Here is an 18,020-nt window from a genome sequence, read left to right on the forward strand (position 1 = left end):
CGACATGTCACATTCTTACTAAATGAATTTTAGAAAAAGGGCGAAATAGATGAAGACTATTCTCTGTTTGAATCTTGGTTAGTAATAATGATTTTATTGGGGCATCTCATCCAAGTGGGAATAATGTGAGAAGTGGGAAGTTTGTTTCGAACCGGTCTCAATTACAACCACTTGATGTGAAGAAGATGTTGTTATTGTTTAATCCGAGTGGGAGTGTAATGGAGAATGATGTACTAAGTTTACGATCTCCAATATGGCGAACAAATCGCCAAGTGTGAGCATAATGGAGCATGATGTACTAAGTGTACAATCTCCAATTTGGTGAACAAGTCGCAAAAGCTTTCTCCGTCTACTCGTCGACGTTTAGACATTGAAGGTAAAGCTTTCATAGTCACTCCACAAGAAGAGAATAAGCCAAGAAATGTAAATGAGGCTCCGACTTGCCCCGATAAGGAAAAGTGAATATAAGCAATGGAAAAAGAGATGGAGTCAATGAGATCAAGTCAAGTTTGGGAACTGGTTGATCTTCCGAATGGACGCAAAGTCATTAGGAACAAGTGGGTTCTCAAAATAAAGCGTAAAGTTGATGGCTCAATTGAGAGATATAAAGTTCGCATTGTAGTAAAAAGGTACAATCAACTAGAAGAATTGATTATGAAGATGTTTTTTCTCCCGTGGTGAGATTTACCTCGGTTCGCCTTACTCTAGCAATAGTGATTAATATGAATCTTGAATTACATCGGATGGATGTAAAGACTGCTTTTTTCAATGGAGAATTAGAAGAAAAAAATTTATATGAAATAACTCGCCGGGTTTGTTACTGAAGGCCAAGAACAAAAAGTATATCGACTTTTGATATCGATATACGGCCTTAAGCAGTTTTAGAGATAATGATATATATTTTTTTTCGTAATGCCATAGTGGCATATGATAAATCATTAAGTATATATCAAAAAATTCAAAGATCAATTTGTAATTTTATCATTATATGTTGATGATATACTAATTGCTGGGAGCAATATGGAGTTTGTTGATACAGTCAAGAATTGATTATGTTCCAACTTTGAGATAAAAGATATGGGTGAATCTGCATATATTCTTTAAGTTAAGATTTCAATATATTGTATAAAGAGATTGTGATCTCTTTCACAAGAGGTTTATATAGATAAATTCCTTGAATAATTTCATATGTAAGATTGTAAATCCAAAATACTCATATTATAAGAAATGAAAATTCGAGCCACAAAATATGTCCCGAGACTCCACAAGCAAATGAAGAAATGGAAAGTGTTCCATATTTTAGCGCTGTTGGAAGTTTAATGTACGCTATGATGTGTACAAGACCCGATATTTGTTATCTTGTTGGAATGGTGAGCGGATACCAATCCAAACCAGGTCAAGCATATTGGATTGCTATCAAGAGAATCCTGAGGTATTTAAAAAGTACTGTCGATTTTTTTTGTTGAGTTATCAAGATAGAGATATGTGCCTTGAATGTTATACTGATGTTAAGCGAGGAAGAGGTTTAGATGAGAGAAACTCAACCTCTAGATTTGCGTTCTTACTTAGAAATAACGTCATATCTTGGAGTAGTAAGAAGTAAACGTGTATAGCCTTATCCACGATGAAAATTGATCTCGTGGTGTTACCAACAACAAGACAAGAGAATGTTCGGCTTAAGAGATGCTTGGATCGGTGAGGTGTTGCAGGTTCAATTATTTGTTAATTGTGATAGCCAAACAGCAATAACTTACACTAAGGATCCATTACAAGACCAAACATAAAGTCACGAAATATAATTTAGTGAAAGACATAGTTGTACTAAAAGATGTGAACATACAATACATATATACGCATAGAATGATAGTAGATCTTCTAACGAAGTGAATTCCTAGATATGTTTTCCTTAGTCATGTGTTGACAAAGGGATTATTTCCCCACATTGAAATCTCTAGAAGTGCGTAGAAGTGGGAGTACTGGATATTTGTATTTCCTACAGTTCACAATTAATGGTATTTGTTATCACTATTGATGCCCATGAGTATTTATGCATATTAATGCTTAGTGCATTGTGGTTGAGAATATATGTCGGACAGATGAGACATTAACCTAGTCACACGGGGTAGTCGCCTCTATTTACTACGTAATAAATAGAGATGAGATGATTTCAAGCTTATTATCTAGGTGATAATTAAGAGCTCAAAATTAAAATTTTGATGTTGCCTTAACAAGAGTGTTAAGATGAGGTCATAATGTTTACTATATCCGAAAGTGAAATAGCTCACATATTTCACTTTACCTGTCTTTGATACCAAATGTGAGTTCTGATGGATAATTTAAAAAGATTAGATTTGTGAACTTAAGCTAGACATTGAGTATATCGAGCTATTATCTCGTACGGCATTAAGTGAAAAGACATATGCTCATGGGAAAGGAGAAAATACCGTAATATGTACTTCATATTACGTATGCATGAGACAACTAAGAAGAGTTGGCAAGAGTTTTGATCTCAACTCTATAGCCATGTGAGACTCTTAAGAATAAGAGTTCCTCAATTAAGTCCCCTCGTAACTCTTACTTATCTTAAAAAAAATATTTGGTGTTCACTATCTTAGGGTGTTATCAATGGTCATGAGGTTAATTCGATCTAATGGGACATTTCTAGAAAAGAGAGCTAAACCGAGATTGAGAGGTTTAAGGGAAGAGGAAGATCAATTTATTTTGATGTCGCATTCAATCTTTGTATTCACGGATCGACCAATTATGATTATTTGAGTTTAATCACGATTGTGAATACAATATGTTGTATTTGAGTACTTAAAGAGATCAAAAGAGATATGATGTAAATGTGACTAATTGATCTAGGGTACTGCATACTAGATCTACTTTGAAGTTATATGTCCATTTTGAGCTGCTATATACTCCCAACGGATGTATGGTAATGAGCTCTTATAGTATGCTAGTCGCACGGATTATTTGCCCATATGAACTTTGTAGTGAGAAAAGAAATAGAGATGTTTAACCCTTTGTGGGCAAATGGGACATGTTAGGAAATTACGCCCATTAAGGGCTAAATTTATTATTTGCATTATTGCGATAATTGATTGCAAATGAATGCGAATTTATTTTCTATTGAATAAAGGAAGGAGAGAGAGAAGAAAATCACTTCTCTTCTACATAACGTACGTCATTCTTTCTACCCATCAACAAAACTCTCTCAAAAACTCTCCTAAAAAAGCTCTCTCGAAGGACGATCGATAGGGGAATCTAGATCGTTTTCTCATCTACATTGGGGCTCTTAATATGTGGCTATCGAGATATGTTTGTTCTACGTGATATACTTCACCGATCGGTGATTCAAGTTTGATCTAAGGCATGTAATTCAGTTTAATCCGCTGCATATATGTATGCATATGTATCGGGATCCGTTCCCTTAAGGAAGATTCGATAAGGGCGAGATCTCTTCTGAAGCACCCTTCCCCTATCGTTGGCATGGACAATGATCTTCGATCACACCATGTAAGTTTTTAAAATCTTTGTATAGATCAACCTCATCCTATTAAAAGCCTTGATAGATCGACATTTGATGGAGGGAATGAATTTCATCAACATACACAAATTTATTTTGATAGCTAGTCTCTATAATGGTGGCAGACGATTTTATCACTAAATTACGCTGCCGATGCATATCTGTCCGTCTATAACTTGACAGCTATCGTGGAAGATCAACACAATGCGCACAAATTGTAACATCGAGAATGGTCTGTTGGGTCATGTGAACGCAATCTATGCGGGATGGGGAGTAAGTCTAGCATTCATAGTGCTGGGAAAGAGCAAATAAGCGTACTTTTTATATGAAACTCGTTCATCAAATCAAATAGAATACTCGAACCTTAGATAATTCTCGTAAACAAAAATAACGAATTCTCTATTTTAGAAAAGGTTAGTAGAAGTTATTAGATCGATTGATGAATATGAAATGTATACTTTATCAATTTCATCAATCTTACCATGAGGCCAAAGCCATTTTGGACCATTTCTTGTCCTCTTTTCGACTTACTATGTCGCCCTCTCATTGAACGTGAACGGTTTTTCCATGTCCGGCCTGATTTAGGTTTATCCAGCCGTAAATGATGATGGTCTCACTCAGTTGATTTCGTACTGGATGGTAAGAAATTAAACATCAATAATACAATGAACATGATTATCTTCTGAATAATTTATTCTTTTTTGAATAAGCTAAGTATACCATGTGAATTTTTCGGATTGATCGTATGTTGGGGGTTGATAGGGGTATTGGATAATAGTGAATAGGGTCCACGGGGTTACGGTGTACACCCATGCGGGCAACAACACCCCCCTTTACGGTTATCGTTTGAAACCAATGTGACAAGTTACGTTGTTTCAAACGATCCAAAAACCCTTCTTCCTCCCTATCGTTACGTGACGATATTGATTCAAGAAAGAAAACCGTGCTCCCAAAATTATCCGTCGATTGACGCTCGACGACGAAACTCCGAGATCGCATAAGGGGGCTTTTAACCGGTGACAAATAAGGTATGTTCTCATGATGTGCTTTGCACGATCGGTGATTCAAGTGATTCAATTGGGCATGTTTTCCTCAAATTAGATTGATTTAGAAAGGGAATCTGTTTTCCCAACATTGGTATCGAGCATATGTTACTTGATTCCCGATCGTTTTGTGATGATTTGGTGTGTTTTAAGAATTTTTAACCCTAATTGCGTCGTTCTTGTTCATAGCGTTTTGGTTATGATTAGTTCATCAAAATTGTAAATTGAAGATACCATTAAAACGGGCTCATCAAGACGATCATTTTGAGTGGTCGCCGGCCCGAAGGTCTGCCGGAAGCCGCCATACGCGCGCCACACGCCGCGACGGGGTGAAGTCCCTTGAGGCAGTGGCGTTCCTCGAGGCAGTGGCGTTTCGTCCTTTTTATGTCTATTTTTGTTCATCAAATTTGAGTTTTAAATATACCGTTGTGTTCATTTTAAAGAGATGAAAATTTTGACGGAAGTTTGTTCGCTAGATGACACCGAACGGCCGGCCACACGCCGACACGCGCCGGCAAGGTGGATGCGTGCGGCGAGCCACGTGCCATGTGCGGGGCACGTGAGCGGCCGAGCCCGCGTGAAAAGTGCGGCGCATGTGCGGCGTACGTGGCGTTTCGTCCTTTTTATGTCTATTTTTGTTCATCAAATTTGAGTTTTAAATATACCATTGTGTTCGTCTTGAAGAGACAAAAATTTTGACGGAAGTTTGGTCGCTAGATGACACCGGATGGCCGACCACGCGCCGGCAAGGTGGATGCGTGCAGCGGGCCACGTGCCACGTGTGAGGCACGTGAGCAGCTGAGCCCGCGTCTCACATGCGGCGTACATGGGGGCCCGACCCGCATACCGCCCACGTGGCTGCAACCTACGGCGTATTGGGCTAGAGCCGGCCCAATATGAGATCCAGCCCTTTTAAAAAAAATGGCCGGCCCATTTCGGTTTCACCGGATCCGGCTCGCAACCCGAGTCCTGTTACGCACCCGACCCAGTTTGACCTTGACCCGTTGACCGTTGACTAAAAAAAAAAAAAACCTCGGTCAATCTATTAGGTCTTGTATGGTATTTAATTTTGGTATTATTAGTTACAATATGTTTGTAATTATTGCTTGATTGATGAATTTTTGTAATCCACTTTGTTCTGCATTCGTTGCGTAAACAATACCATCGAGACCTGGACCTAAGGAAATTTGGGCAAAGCGAAGTTCAAAAACGCCAAGAATACCAAGGGAACCTAAGCAAATACAAGCCCTTGATAAGAAGATTCAACAATTGACTCATTATAGATGGGATTATAACCCATGTGATAACAATCAACAACAAGATCCAAGAGATTATTTGGGCTGGACGTGTTATAACCTATACGGATGCCTTTATGCTCTAAGGGATTCCATACCCGAGGAATGGCATGGAGTGATGACTCAAATGTATTGAATGGATTCCATTACTTCTTATAAGTTGTTCGTGCTATATTTCTTACGAGAGTTCATAAAGGTCGGAGTAACGAAGATGTCATCACTTAGAATGAATGGGTCTTGGCGCAGGCACAATGCGCCTTGGCGTAAGACCATAGGTTCTCGGAGAGTTTTTCCTAAGGTGCCGATATGGGCTCTAATATAATTGAAAATCCTCCAAGAGAACTTGTAGATTCCCTTCCTTGGATAAGGGAAGCTACCTAGGTCAATCGTCAAACCAATATAAGGGTCACGACACACGATTACCTTTAGATTTTTCTTGATAATTTTATTTCTATGTTTAGTTAGGATTTATTTTTGGGAACTTCTTGTTTGTTGATTCAATGTTCATTGTGGATATTGTTTTTTTTATATTCTATTAAGAACATGTCATATGTTTAATACAATAATGTTGTATATATCTGAGTGGGAGTGTTCATTTTTTTTTTAACTATATGATGAGCATAGACGGATGATTATATTGATATAGGGTTTTTAGATTAGAATATCTAGATGATAATAGGGAACTTAGTGAACCGTTGATTTTGGAATCTTTTCTGAAACCATATATTAATATAATCAAGATGTATAAATTCAATTGCATTTGTTGCATAAATAGACTTAAAATCGTGCAAAATGTCTAATATTTAGATACTATGGCAACGGTATCAAAGAATATTGTTGTTGAGCTCAACAAAGGAGAGAAATTGAATAGAGAGAATTATGAAATCTGGAGTATGAAAATCCAGTATGTGCTGGAAGAGTTTGAGACACTAAAAGCTCTAAACCTTATCATGACCGAACCGGAAGATGGTAACACCGCACAACATAGAACGGACAAGGAAGCCTTCGCTGTCTGGAAGAAAAAGAACTTGACTGCTCGCATTATGTTGCTAAGCGGTATGGATAATGACATTATGCGAGAGTTCGGACAGCTTGAGAATGCTAAGGATATGTGAGATGCATTGAAAGCAAGATTTGGATAGACCTCTATCACTAAGTCGAGACGACTCACGATCGGGTTTGACTCATATAAGATGCCACATGGGCATAATATAAGGCTATATCTGAGGAAGATGTCAAACATGATTAGTGAACTAAAAGATGCTGGTCATATATTATCCGACGAACAGCGGGTGCAAGCAGTTTTCCGCTTTTTGCCCCATAATTGGGAGCATATGAAAGTCAACCCGACCCACAATGAGAATGTGAAAACCTTTGAAGATGTTATGCGTCACTTAGAGCTGGAAGAGGATCACCTTTTGGCAGTCAAAGTACATTTCGATGTTTATGTGGATGGATCTAGCTCACATGGAGCTTCGGACTTCAAACGCAAGCATCCCGGCAAGTTCACAAAGAGGGCGGGTAAAGGAGCGGAACCATCCGGTAAGAAACCAAAGTTTGTGAAGAATGGCAAAGGGAAGCGTCCGTGAAGAAAAACATTTCAAAGATAAAATGTTACAATCGTGGCAAGAAGGGTCACTTCGCTCGCGATCGTAGTGAGCCGAAGAAGGTAGAAACCCTGGACACACTTAAAAGTGTCAATTTTGTATCTAGTTCTATATATTTGATTGAATCTCTTTCTTTATGGACTATAGACTCGGGTGCCACAAACCATGTAGCCAGAGATAGAAGTACGTTTGTGAGATGGATCTATGTAGGAAATAATTCCGGAGTTGAAGTGAAAAGGATTGGCACCTGCCACCTTAACATGCGTGGTGGACGCACTTTATTCCTATACGATGTCTTATATGCTCCGGAGATTCGTCGAAATCTAGTCTCTGTATTGGTATTAATCAAACTTGGTTTCAATATGAATTTCCATAGTAGTGGTATGGATTTGTTGTTAGGTACAACATTTTATGGTTCGGATTACTTTATGAATGGCTTTATTGTATTAGATGTTGAAAATATTAGTATGAATGTGTGTTATTCCCTATTTGCATCTTCCAATTCTAATGAAAATGATGTGAATATTTGGCATGCTAGACTTGGTCATATTGGCCAACAAAGAATGACTAGATTAGCCAAAGACGGCTTATTAGGCAATATTGAAAAAGTTGAATTGCCTGTCTGTGAATATTGCCTAGTTGGGAAAACAACACGAAAGCCATTTGGAAAGGGTTCAAGAGCTGAATTTCCTTTACAACTAGTCCATACTGACATCTGTGGCCCAATGAATGTAAGGACAAGGCATGGGGCTGTATACTTCATTACATTTATTAATGATTATACTAAATATGGATATGTCTATCCGATTTCTCATAAATCGAAGCATTAAGTCTGCTTCAAGAAATTTATAACCTTAGTGGAAAATCGGTTAGATAAGAAAATAAAAGCTTTGAGATCCGATCGAGGTTAAGAATATTTATCCGATGAGTTCAGAAATCTATGTGATGAAAAGGGAATAGATAGATAGTTATCTATTCCATACACTCCGCAACAAAATTGTGTTGCCGAAAGACAAAATAGAACCCTACTTGAAATGGTTAGGTCCATGATGGCACAAGCTAATTTACCGATTGCCTTTTGGGGCGATGCTTTATTAATCGCTACCTATGTACTTAATCGAGTGTCTTCCAAATCAGTCACTTCTACCCCATATGAATTGTGGACAGGTCGAAAACTTGATTTAAGCTTTCTCAAACCTTGGGGTTGTGCTACCTATACTCATGAGTCCTCACATAAATATGAAAAATTAGGACCAAGAGGCAAAAAGAGTATCTTCATAAGATACTTAGAATACTCTAAAGGATATGTGTTCATAGGTGAACAAAAAAATGGAAGTATGACTGAATTTGAATATAGAGATGTTACATTCTTAGAGAATGATTTTCCAAGAAAGGGCGAAATAGGAGAAGATTGTTCCCTATTTGAGACATTGGATCAGGATAATGGAACCGCTAGATATAATGATCCAAGTGGGACCAATGTGAGAAGTGGGGGGTTAAGTACCAATCGGTCTCAATTGCAACCACTTGATGAATCGATTCCATTATCCGATTCGAGTGGGAATATAATAGAAAGTGAAGTACCTAGGATACAATCTTCTTCACGACGAACTAGTCGCAAAAGCATTCCTCGTCGACGCTTTGAGATTGAAGGAGAAGCTTTCATGATAGCTCCACTAGAAGAAGATGAGCCAAAAAATGTGAATGAAGCTCTATCTTGCCCCGATAAGGAAAAATGGATGAAAGTAATGGAGGAAGAAATAGAGTCAATGAAATCAAACCATGTTTGGGAATTGGTTGATCTTCCTAAAGAACGTAAAGCCATTGAGAACAAATAGGTTCTCAAAATGAAGCGTAAGGCTGATGGCTCGATTGAAAGATATAATAAAGCTCGCCTTGTGGCAAAGAGATATAACCAACAGGAAGGAATTGATTATGAAGATACTTTTTTCTTGTGGTTAGATTTACCTCAATTCGTCTTATTCTGGCAATAGTGGCTAGTTTGGATCTTGAGTTACATCGGATGGATGTAAAGACTGTTTTTTGCAATGGAGAATTAGAAGAAGAGATCTACACGTAACAACCCATTGGGTTTGTCAAAGAAGGTCAAGAACAAAAGGTATGTCAACTTTTGAGATTAATATATAGCATTAAGCGGTCTTCAATACAATGGTATATACGCTTTCATAATGCCATTGTGGCATATGATTTTGATATGATTAATGAAGATAATTGCGTATACATCAAAAAGTTCAAAAATCATTTTGTAATTTTATCATTATATGTTGAAGATATAACGATTGCCAGAAGTGACATGGAGTTTGTCAAGACAATCAAAAGATGGTTATCTTCCAATTTTGAAATGAAAGATATGGGTGAAACTACGTATATTCTCAGAGTCAAGATTTCAAGAGATCGTTCGAAAAAGTTCTTGTCTCTTTCGCAAGAGACATATATCAATAAAGTTCTTAAACGATTTCGTATGCAAAATTGCAATCCCATTTATACTCCTATTGTAAAAGATGAAGGATTGAACCTAATGATGTGTCCTAAGACTCCACAAGAGCAATAACGCACGAAAAACGTTCCATATGCTAGTGCTGTTAGAAGCCTCATGTACGCTATGATGTGTAATGTACCTAATATTTGCTACGCAATTGGATCGGTCAATAGATACCAATCCAATCCAGGTCGGGCACATTGGATTGCCGTTAAGAGAATCCCGAGGTATCCGAAAGCAACCGCTAATTACTCTCTGACATATCAAGGAAGTGATCCGCACCTTGAAGGCTATCTTGATGCTGACCGGGGAGGAGATTTGGATGAGAGAAAGTCCACTTCTGGAAATGTGTTTTTACTGAATAATGGCGACATATCGTGGAGCAAGAAGAAACAATAGTGTATAGCCTTATCCACCATGGAAGCCGAGTTCGTGGCATTATCAGCAACAGCATAGGAGGGTGTTTGGTTTAAAAGATTTTTGGATTATTTGGATGTTACTAAAGATGCTACAAAACCTATGAAGGTTTATTGTGATAGCCAGGCAGCAATGACCTACACTAAGGATCCTAAGTTTCATGGCAAGACTAAACACATAAACATTAAGTATAACTATGTCAAGGACATGGTAGCATGAAAGGAAGTGAACCTACAATATGTATCTACGCATAGTATGTTAGCAAATCCTATGACTAAGCCAATTCCTAGAGATTTTTTCTTAAGTCATATAAAAACTCTAGGACTGCGTAGAAAATGATGTATTAAATATTTGTATTTTCCCCTGAATATTAGTGATTAATGATATTGTTAGTCAATATGAAAGTCTATTTGATATTTATGCATGTTAATGCTTGGTGCATTGTATTTAAAAGGTATGTCATACGGATATGAAATTAGCTCACTCATACGGATAATCACCTCTATTTATTGTGTGTTGAATAGAGATGAGACAATTTTAAGTTTATTATTTAGGTGATAATTGAGACCTCAAACTTAAAAATATATAAATGCTGCCTTAACAAAATGTTAAGATGAGGACTCATCATATTATAATGTCCGAAAGTGAAATAACCCACATATTTCACTTTATCCGTCTTCAATGACGGATGAGAGTTCTGATGGAAACTTTTTGGCTGAAGTTGTTACGTGAACTCAAGTAAGGCACTAAGTGTGTCAAAAGTAATCATTTGTATGGTATTAAACCGAAAAGATATACGCTCCATGGGAAAAGAGAAAAATACTGTAATACGTATTTCATATTACGTATGCATAGTAGACCAATGAGAGTTGGCAAAAGTTTAGATTTCAACTTTTCTATACCGTGTGAGACTCTTGAGGATGAAATTCCTCAATTTTTTTGTACCCTCACGACTCTTCGTTATTCTCGAGATTTCTATTTAGTGTTCGCTATCTTAGAGTGTTACCTATGGTCAAGAAATTAATTCGATCTAAAGGAACATTTCTAGAAAAGCGAGCTGAAATGAGATTAAGAGGCCTAATGGATGAGGAAGATCGATTTAGAGATTTGTGTCACGTCATGGATTATATTCTGAGACCGGTCAGTTATGATTATTTAGTATGATCATAACTGTGAATATAACGTGTCATATTTTAGAATGAGATAGAGAGAGAGATATGTATGTGACTGATCGATCTAGGGTACAACATACTGAAATCTATCTATGGTCATGCCCATTTTTGAGCTGTTATATACTCCTAACGGATATGTGACAACGAGCTCTTAAAGTATGCTAGTCCACACGATTATTTGTCAATATGAACTTTGCGAAAGTAAAAAGAATTTTATATTTGGCCCTCAGTGGGCGGATAGGAGTTATTTGCCCTACATGGGCGAGTGGTAAATATTGGATAATAGTGAATAGGGTTCACGGGGTTACGGTGTGTACCCATGCGAGCAACAACACCCCCCCTTTTAGCTATCGTTTGAAACCAACGTGAAAAGTCGCGTTGTTTCAAACAATACAAAAACCCTTCTTCCTCCCTATCGTTCTGTGACGATATTGATTCAAGAAAGAAAACCCTGCCCCTAAAATTATCTGTCGATTGACGCTCAACGACGAAACTCCGAGATCATATAAGGGGGCTTTTAACCGGTGACAAATAAGGTATGTTCTCGTGATGTACTTTGCACGATTGATGATTCAAGTGATTCAATTGGGCATGTTTTCCGCAAATTAGATTGATTTAGAAAGGGAATCTGTTTCCCAATAAGGGGGATGGCTTCCGCAGTGGGCGCTTTAACATCCAATGTCCGGGATTCGTGCAAATACAACACAAGGCAGTGACTCCTAATAGTCCCATCAAGCCGACATCTGCATACGGCGACCGGCAGTAGGAGGTTAGAATCCATGTTGAGCAGGACTCTCGCATCGGGAATTAGTGGTTCATCATGCACGGAGACATCACCGTCGGGTACCGGCCGAGGGATCTGTTCGTCAACCTACGCAACGGGGCCAAGAGGGTGGTCTAGGGAGGAGAAGGGTACTACGAGAAGACGAAAGTTTGCCCTCCGATGGGAAGCAGGCACTTGCCAGATGGCAGGTATGACCATGCAGTGTTTTTCCACTAGGTCCATTACGTGACGGGGTCTAACTCAAACCAAACTCCTATGGTCATGTATGAGCACGTCGATAAGTCGAAGGTGTATGGTCTCAAAAATGACCGCCGTATACGCAAAGTAATGGGGTATAGCTTCACATATGGTGGTCCGGGGGTCCTTGGGATTAGTTAACGTCGAGCTAGAGAAGAGGTTGTATATTCATTCAAGCTCTGTTCTCTCAATAATTTGCCAATACAATGTTGTGTTGTTATGCAGAAATCAATAGAATTCGTCATTAATGAATGATCTTGAAGATTGGCCCTTTTTGGGTCATTGATGTGGTTGATCGACAAAAAGGTTTTAAAAAAAAATTGAAGTCATGAATTTGGCATAAGAGCCAGAAGGGACATACTTCTCTGATAGTATTATTAGGCACAGAAAATCTCATCTGCAAATTCGCACACGATCACCGTATATTTTGCATAGAGCACTCATTGATTGGGAGTTCGTGTGCTCGGAAATAATCGATCGTATTGTCAAATTGTTAGACTAGCATCTTCCAAGCCAGAATTTTAAGGGAGGGACGTTTTGGTGGAGATGGCTTATCTTGCATCCTCATGCAGATTCATTTGAAAGGTGATCATTCATCAAGTTGGGGGTTGTCATCAAGTAGTATGGAAGCTAATATAGTGCCAATTATCTTATGTAGCAAAATTTTATAGAGCGGCTACCATGGTGGACATCCGACGTGGCTTGTATATGGGAAGACAGGAAAAAACGACGTCATTTGTTTTATATACATTCACAAAATGCAAACGACGTCGTCGAGTCCTCTCTCTTTGTTCATTAGTGGGTCCTCTCTCGTGTGAAGACTTCGTCGCTCGATCTGCTCTCCTCGCTCACTCGGTTGCCGTCGTTTGTTGCCGATCGGCCATCGTCGATGCTTCCCGAGGAGGGATGTATCTCTTCAATCCCTACATCCGAGGGAATTAGGGCTCCAACAGCAAAATTAAGATTCGGAGGGCAAAATTAGGGTTGTTGTGGAAAAATTTTGAACTAGGGCTGTCAATTTTTGGGGCCAAAGGGAGTCAATTGCGGTTCGGGTGGTTAGGGTTTTCAATTTGGGGTTCAATTGAGGATTTAGGGTTTATGTTTGGGTGAATTGAGCTCGAACGAGATCGTTTCATCTTCAAATTGCTGAGTCGGCCTCCGACGAGCCACGTCGTCCTAAGTTTTTTATGTAAAAAATCCACATAGACTTTCCAACGAGCCACGTATGTTTCAGATCGGACTTAGAACTAAAGTGAACGTTTTTAAAAAAACTTGGCACTAAAATAATCGTTTTGAAAGTTTTGGCACTAAAGTGAGCAACGTACACAAGTTTTGGGACTTGCGTTATACTTTAGCCGTAAGACATGCAAAATTCGCCTTGGAAACCTCTTGATAATAAGTCATGAAAATTTTCCCCATTTTTGTCAATGATGATTAATTCCATGTTGGGTATCATAGATAGTTTCCTCTCTCTCTCTCTTTTTCTCCACGATGAGCAGTTCGAGGGAAAGTGGACTCATTAGACAACTCACTAATTTAATAAATTAGGAAAAACACAGGCTGAAAGCTACCAAAATTAAGGATAAGTGAAGAAGTACCCTTAAAAGTTTTGCACGTTGGTCAATCGAGTCTTTAACGTTTCGTTTTAGCAACTAAATCACTAATTGAAAGCTCATTAAGGGTCAGAGCCCAAACACGGTAACCAATAGAGAATTTGTCATTTTCCCATCTATTGACTTGTCTTGATGCAATATGTAACTAATTTTCCATGAGTAAATCAGTTTGGACTTGAGATAGGTCTACCATTTCTAGGTAAAAGGTGTGGGAAATTGAATGAACGGTTGAGATTAAACGATTAGGTTGAGCGGGCGAGAGATTCACCGCAGAGAGGACGTCAACTATATAGGGACCGCCCTAAGCACATGTTTAATCTTTCAACTAGCTAAAATTCATACCCAAAAAAGAAGTGTATAAAACCTTGGCCATGGCTTTGAAGCTTCTGTTCGTCTTTCTAAGTTTGTGGATAGTTCACATGGTTTTGGGGAAGACAAGCAATTTCGAAGATGATTTGGAGCTGGAGAGACAACTCAAGATCTTGAATAAACCACCCATCAAGATGTTTGTGGTAATAATCTCTCTTGTATTCGATAATTCTGCCTGCAGTAATCAGAGTTTCTTCGATGAATTTTCTGTCTAGATATATAGAAGGTAAGGAATGATCGTTCTTTCTGTGATAAAATGGTACTGAAACATCGAAGGCGGAAATCAAGAAAGAAATATCGTATTTTGTTCGAACCATGGGAGGTGTCTCCTATAGAATTTTAAAGAAGAGATTTCCCATTACGATCTATGGAATTTTTGCTGACAAGCGATTTTTCCTTTATGAAGACGAAAGAAGAAGAAACAATTGACTGTGTTGACAAAAGCAAGCAACCATCGCTGGATCATCCTCTGCTGAAGAATCATAAAATTCAGGTGAGCACGCAGTCTTTATTTTTCGATTGAAGGAATATATGAATATTGGTCATTTCATATATCTCATGACTTTCAAGGTACTTTATTTTGCAGAAGACTTTTCATTACTCATCGCAAAATTCCATGGACAACAACACGATATGTTTCCAAGAAAGAGAAAATATTACTTTTTCTCCTCTCTCTTTTTTTTCTCTCTGCCTTTTACGAGTGGGACTAAGACACGTGGCCTAACTGACACGTGTCACACATGCGAGGTTGACCTTAGAAAACCTTATAGGAGATTCAGAAATGCTTTTCTCATTGTTTTCAGTGACACATAGACCCAGGTTGGGTGTAATAAATGAATTAGAGGACAATTTCTCAAATCCCTCTTCAAATTCTGCAAAGCGATATCTCAAATTTTGAAAAATCACATATTTATGTGTTATATTCACTAGTTTTTACGCTTTTATAACTTATAAGGATTACCTGATTATGCACCAGATTCTTTGTTTTTTTTTTTTCACAGAAATAATATCGACTTAATTTTCTCGACTATACTAACCGTGCGTCAATATTTACAATTTTTCGGCGTCATTTGCCGTGAAGTATAATAGGTTATGTTGGTAAAGGAAAATGAGTTTGTCCATTTTTCGGTATTACATAACAACTGAACTTTCATTTTTGTTATATCTACTAGGTTTTTTTTCCGTTTTCATAGCTCGTTTTTATTTCTTCAATTCTTGTCTTCATTTTCTTATTTTTCTCTCTTACAGAGAAGACCGAGCTCACGTATCGTTAGCTCGCCAACACATCGCCCAGTAGGCAAGTTCGTCACCTTCGCGTCGAGAGAACCAGGCCCTGTCGAGACGGTTCCGATACCTTGAGTCCGAAAGAAAGATAATCCACTCTTGGGAAACCCTCTTCTCTTGCTGGCATGCTTGGTGAATATCCAGGACACCATGAATATCCAGGGCACCATGTGAGTTTCAGATTGTTTCTTCCATGGATATAAATGGGCATAAAAATCTTATATGGTTCACATAAATTTTTTGTTTCCTTGAAATAATTTCATCAAAGTGCCCCCTCTTTGTCCCGACAGGTGGTCTACGTACTAGCAGACGACGTGGTCACCGAATATGGTGCGGAGGCACATATGTGGGTCTATAATTTGACTGTCCCACACGGTCTGTACAGTGCACAAACATTGTCCATTGAGAATGGGCCAGATGATCATCTCAGCATGCTCCATGCAGGATGGGGAGTAAGTGTATTGTATTTGTATCGAATCCCTTTTACCGTTAAGTATATCACTTTAACTTAGGTGGATAGCAGGAATCGAACCCGCGTCTTCTCCTTAGCAAAGAGAAATTTTACCATTCGAACTATATCCGTTCTCTTTTTCGTTCTTGATACTTTGATACAAGATGTCTAGATTATATGTATCCCTAGCTAGGCCACATACTCTGTTCAGGGCAATTCCAATTCAATTTACGATTTATACTATTGAATTTTGAATATTTTTTAAATTCATCTATTCATGTTATACTTTACTATATTTTCGATTTCTTAATTTGTTATACTTTTATTTATTCTATTTGTATTTGAATTTTCTACATACATACATACATACACACATAAGATTAAATAGATTATTTAAGTTCAACTTTTGAAAACTAGAAATTTGTGAAAATATAGTTGACAATTATCTTGATTATTTAAATTGTGAGATTGTCCATTCTATTTTACCATGTTCATGTATCCATCCTAACAAAAGACACAAGCATTTTCATGGAAGTTGTGCACAAAAGATTGGATTAAAATTCTAGGCAATTTTTCGTTGTCCTCGTCAACTTGCTGTAAAATGTTGGATCTGTTCTTCTTGGCTAGGTTCATCCAACTTTGAACGGCGATGGTCTCGCTCGGTTGATCACGTCTTGGACGGTAAGAAACATGAAGAATACATATGATCATGATTACGTCTTCGATTGATGAAATCTGTTGTAACAAGTTCTTTTTCGTTACATAAACTACGGGTGAATGACACAAATAATCCCTAAACTTTGGTCCAATATGGTTATTGAACTTAAAATTTGTTCAATGTGGTCTCTAATCTTTAATTCAATGTACAATGTCATCCCTAAACTTTTAATTTGTTCAATATGACCCATAGACTTTTGCTACATATTTAATTCAGTCCCTGGACTGTATTAAAACATTCTATATTGCCCTTGAATTTGAATTAATGGAAGGACAATTTATGTGCACTGAATCGACTTTGTAGGACAGTCAAGTTATAGACTGACATATGTGCTTATTAGTGACCACGTCGTCCATTAGTAAGAAAACCATTTATAGAATATTATTGAGCATTTTCTTACAATTCATGGATTGAATTGAATATGTGCCCAAAGTCGAGGAATCACTTTGAATATATTAAAATTTTAGGGATTGGGTTAAAGTTTAAGGACCACATTACATATTACGTAAAAGTTCAAAGACTATTGGTCCAATCTAATTTTGTTGTAAATGATTAGGGAGACGCCTTCCGTAACGGGCACTTCAACACTCGGTGTCCAGGGTTTGTGCAAACTCACAGGGAAGGGACCCCGAACCATCCAATAACCCCCACATCAACTTATGGTGGAGACATATATGAAGTTGTCTTGCATGTCGAGCCGGACCGTCAAACTTGGAACTGGTGGCTCGTGGTGAGGCACGCCACCGCTATCGGGGTACTAGCCGAGTGAGCTATTCGTCAACCTCGGCCACGGCGCCAAGAGGGTGTCTTGGGGAGGAGAAAGGTTTTCCCTAGAATGTCGGGACTTGCCCTCCGTTGGGGAATGGGCACATGCCAGATGGTAAATACGATCACGGCGCGTATTTTCGCCGGATTCATTACATGACGGGGAGCACCACGTACCAAACCCCTCTCAAACAAGTCGAAGGTCTTGGGTCTCAGAAATGACCGGTATATACGCA

This window comes from Rhodamnia argentea, chromosome 4 (assembly GCF_020921035.1).
Source record: "Rhodamnia argentea isolate NSW1041297 chromosome 4, ASM2092103v1, whole genome shotgun sequence".
Lineage (NCBI taxonomy): Eukaryota > Viridiplantae > Streptophyta > Magnoliopsida > Myrtales > Myrtaceae > Rhodamnia > Rhodamnia argentea.